The following is a 4,637-nucleotide window of genomic DNA, read 5'->3' on the forward strand; positions in this document are numbered from 1 at the left end:
AAGAGGAAGAGAGGACTCAGGGACAGAGGAGAGAAGGCCACGTGAAGATGGAAGCAGAGATTGGAGCTGTGCAGCACAAGTTAAGGAAGCCTGGATGTACCAGAAGCGGAAGGAGGCTGGCAAGTGTCCTCCCCCAGAGCCTTCGGAGGGAGTGTGGCTCTGCCTGTACCTTAACTTTAGACTTCTGGCCTCCAGAATTGGGAGAGAATAAATTTCTGTTGTTTTAAGCCACCAAGTTTGTGGTAATTTGTACAGCAACCCCAGTATACAGGCAGTGCATTGAGACAGATAAAACACAATGTTTGGATTCACAAGACTTCAAGTCCCAGCTCTGATACTAACAGTGCAATCATAGGGTAGACACCTTGCCTTCTCTTATTCTCAGTCTTTTATCTACCTCACAGGGCTGTTGTGAGGCTCAACAGGAGATTTAAGATGTCTCTTTAGATAACAAGGTCTTTTTAAATTTTTTTGGTATGCTTTATGATGGTGGGGTCGTATTTCATTCTTTTTTCCACGTGACTCTCTTGTTACTGCAGCACCATTTGTTGAATTTTTAAATTTGGCAGGGAGGGTGGGTAGTACATGGGCCAGGAATTGAACCTGGGTCTCCTACGTGGCAGAAGAGAATTCTACCACTGAACTACCCTTGCACCCAAACAAGGTATTTTTAATATGAAAGCCATTGAGTGTCCCATGACACCCACTCAAAGGTCCTTGTGGATTAGCTTATCCTTGTAGACAAATAAAGATTAAGTTTCCTTATGAAGTTGGCTAGATGCAGTTCCAGTGTCCAGCCAGTGTAATTCCAGCCACATGGTTCTTGTCATAATTGCTACTTGCTAAATGAATGAATACAGGAATGACGAAGTGATAAAATGAAATATGAAATTTTCAGAGACTTAAGTGTGTGGGGTTAGGATTCCTGTGTCCTCAGGGTAGGATACCTGGGTTTTCCCTGCAGCCTGCCACCAAATACTAGTACGTGCTCATATCTTTGATTGTTCCAGAAGGGCTTGGGGTAGTCCCAGGTGCTGTGATCGGAATAGATGACCCCACTTGGAGGAGTCATGGCAGACCTAAGACACAGGGCTACTGGAAGGGTGGCAGGCAAATAAGGAGGGAGGAATACTAAAAGAGGGGGAGACTCTGGTAGCTTTTGCTTGCAGTTGGGTGTGAGCTTTCTTTCCTGGGATGGCTCCAACTTTTCCCAAGAGAGTCATTGGCCGTGGTGTACCAGTGAATGTCTGCTAATGGTTGGCTTAATCGGGAGTCACATAAGCAGGATGCTTTCTGTAGTTCCCACAGATGTACAACCTTTAGATTTCTTTCTCTCCTCAGAGGAGAAATTAGAAAAGAAATTAAAAATTTAGAAATTAGAAAAAATAAGAAATTAGAAAATTTCTTTTCTGATTTAGTGTAAGTTTTTCTTCCACCTATGATGTAAAGAGCTGAAGAAGGTGTCACTCCCACCCTAACTGGAAAGATCTCAATAAACCACAAAATCATAATTCTTCTTGTAGCCCTGAGAGAGCTGAGATTGCTGGGCAACCAAGAAACCTGAAATCCCAGAAGAGACCGGGCCTTCCTGGGACGCAAGCACTGGCTCAGCTGTGCAGAGCCTGGGAGGGGTAGTCCCCAGGCCATGAAAGGGAATTAGAAGAGTTTTGGGTGAAACTTTGAACTGAGTGGCAAAGGCCAAGTATAGGCTAGGGTGAGAGTACAGAACCCCTGGGACTGCAGCCACCAGGGGAATTCACCCCCACATGTAGACTCTTCTTGAGTACTGATTGAGAAAGAAGGGGGATGGGGAGGAGATGGGAGAAAGTCTCCCTCAGAGCTAAGGGCCTGGAGGAGGGACACTGCCAAATAATCTAGGTAAATATTTACCCTAAGGGGTGGAGCAGCTTAATTCCCTTCCCCCAGAGTGGAGGGGCTTCATGACTCCTTCCAATGAAGAGAGTGTGAGCAGGGGAGAAGGCAGTGGCACAGTGGAGAAAACTGGAAAGTGATCAAGGTTAACTTGTATTTTTAACCTGTAATAAATCCTTCCCCTGTAATAAATCCTGTCAGGAGGTCCCTCCTAAAATGATGCCATGACAAGGGCACTTCACCTCAGTGGTAATTATATCCCAAATCCATCATCCCAATCTAATCATGGGAACACCCAAATTGGGGGACATTCTACAAAATGCCTGCCCAGTAATCTTCGGAAGTATCAAAGTCATGGGGGTGGGGGTGGTGGAGGAAAGACAGAGAAACTACCCCAAATCAGATAAACTGAAGGGAACGCAGTGTGGGCTCACAGATGGGAACTGGAACAAAAACAAGAGATCAGTGGAAAACCGTGAAATCCCAATAAAGTTTGTAATGTTTTATCGATACTAAGTTCTTAGTTTTGATAAATATATCATGGTTATGTAAGATGGTAATATGGGAAGTTGTATTAAGACTATACAAGAACTCAGTACTTCCTTTACAAATTTTCTTTAAGTCTAAGATTATTCCAAAATGAAAAGTTTAAAGCAGGGTGGGCAACGATTGGCTCAGTGGCAGAGTTCTTGACTGCCGTGCTGGAGACCCGGGTTCGGTTCCTTGTGCCTGCCATTGTAAAAAAAAAAGAGAAAAATAGTTTAAAGCAATTAGCGGTTGCCAGAAGCGGGGAAGGGGTGGTGACTTTAAAGATTAAAGAAGGAACTTTTGAAGTGATAGAAATATTCTATATGCAATTTATGTCAAATTTATTAAACTACACGCTAAAAAAAAGGTGACTATTACTGTAAATTATACATCAATACACCTGACTTTAAAAACTGGAGTTTACAACAAACAAAATTCAACAAATGGTGCTGCAATAACGGGATACTCACTTGGAAAAAGAATGAAATGTGACACTGCCATATAGCACACAAAAACAAACAAAAAACTGGAGTATATCACTGTTGGGAACTTAAATGGATGTCAGCTTTAGTAGAGAAAGACAGTAAAAGCCTTGCCTTTAGGAAAATCATCATACCCTAATTTCTGTCCTCTTAGACTCTCACTTTTTACACAGGGAAAAAGAAAGCCACATTTCCCTCAAATTGCTATTTTTTCACGAAAATTGTGGGGGAAGGGCCAAATTCTCATCCTCTGTAATACAGAGGGATATTTATAGGCACCTGGGCAACTCTAGCAGAGCAAACAGAGCCAGAGAGTCCACACTGCTGTAGAAACACAGAGGCAAGGGTAGCTGGGTGTCTCGATTTCATTGCTTCCTGTGGTTAAAATTGCAGCAGCCAAGAGCATGATGTTCACAGCATTAGCTGGCTCTTCTGAGCCAAGTGGAGGAGGACTTTAAAAAGTATTTTAAAAATAACATATGTGTATGGCATAATATTAAAATGCAAAACTATTTACAGCTATTAATAAGATTCCCTTCCACCTCTGTCTCCTAGCCCCTGCAGCAATATTCTATGCACAGGTGAGCGTATACATTGATTCCTTTTAATGCAAATGATAGCATATTAAATCTTCTTTTCTTCATTTAGCTTTCTTTTTGTTGGTATTTAAAAATATATATGCTTGCCTCATTATAAGTTGAATTTGAAGCAGTTTATACTATGCATCTAAGATAATGGTTTAGAAAATCAAGATTTTAAAAAAGAGCTGGAGTGCATGGTTGGTTCAGTGGTAGAATGCTCGCCTTCCATGCGGGAGACCTGGGTTCGATTCCCAGACCGTGCACCCATTCCCCAAAAGGAAAGAGCTGAACCACAGTGTTTTAGTTTTCCAGCTGCTAAAACAAATGCCATATGATGAGGTTGGCCTAAACAATGGGAATTTGAAGCTCAAGGTTTTGAAGCTAGGAAGAGTCCAAAATTGAGGCGTCAGTGAAGTGATGCTTTGCCCCTGGAGAATGTCATATTCTAGGGGATGGCTACTGGCATTCCTTGGCTCTTGACTTTTCTGTCACATGGATGCATATGGTGATGCCATATCCTTTCTCCTCTGGGTTCTGTTGACTTTGATTTCTTCTCCTCTATGTGGCTTTTTTTTCCGTGTTCAATTTCCTTTGCTTATAGGGACATTCAGTTGGGCACGTCTTTAATAACATCATCAGAGGTGCTATTTACAAATGAGCTCACATCTCCAGGACCAGGCACTGGGACCTGAACATGCCTTTTTTCAGGGACACAAGTTAGCCCCCAACATACCAGTTAGTTTAGTATAAAATAGTCATGCCCCAAGATGCTGTACATCAAAAGGGGTTAGCTACTAAAGTGGCTCTGGGCTTTCCAGCAGCTAGTACAAAGAGGAAAATGCCAGCAGCTGCATGATACAGTGCCCATAACATACAAGCCAACAGTTCTTTTATCATGTCCATGTTTTCCCCTTAGGATAATTGAATTAAAATAAAGCAAAACAACAACAAAAACAGGCAAAAAAAAAAATTCACCAGTTGGTTCTAAGACCTGAGAAAAATATCTTTCATGGATCCTTATGTTTAAAAAAACAATGGTGTGAAAACCCTCAACATCCTCCTTCACCTTGCCTTTTCACTTTCTATAGCTAGAAGGTCAATCCATATCTCTGTATTAGAGCCTACTCATTTCTTTGGAACATACGAGTCCGTGGCTGCCTAGCATTGTATTATG

The 4,637-nt window shown here is 42.1% G+C and overlaps 1 non-coding gene across 1 annotated transcript; it reads left to right on the forward strand.

Annotated features, from left to right (window-relative positions):
* The first annotated feature begins 3,655 nt into the window (after positions 1-3,655).
* Positions 3,656-3,726, forward strand: TRNAG-UCC (transfer RNA glycine (anticodon UCC)). Its single transcript has one exon. It is a non-coding gene; the product is annotated as a tRNA-Gly (tRNA).
* The last annotated feature ends 911 nt before the right edge of the window (positions 3,727-4,637 follow it).

Source organism: Tamandua tetradactyla, chromosome 1 (assembly GCF_023851605.1).
Source record: "Tamandua tetradactyla isolate mTamTet1 chromosome 1, mTamTet1.pri, whole genome shotgun sequence".
Classification (NCBI taxonomy): domain Eukaryota; kingdom Metazoa; phylum Chordata; class Mammalia; order Pilosa; family Myrmecophagidae; genus Tamandua; species Tamandua tetradactyla.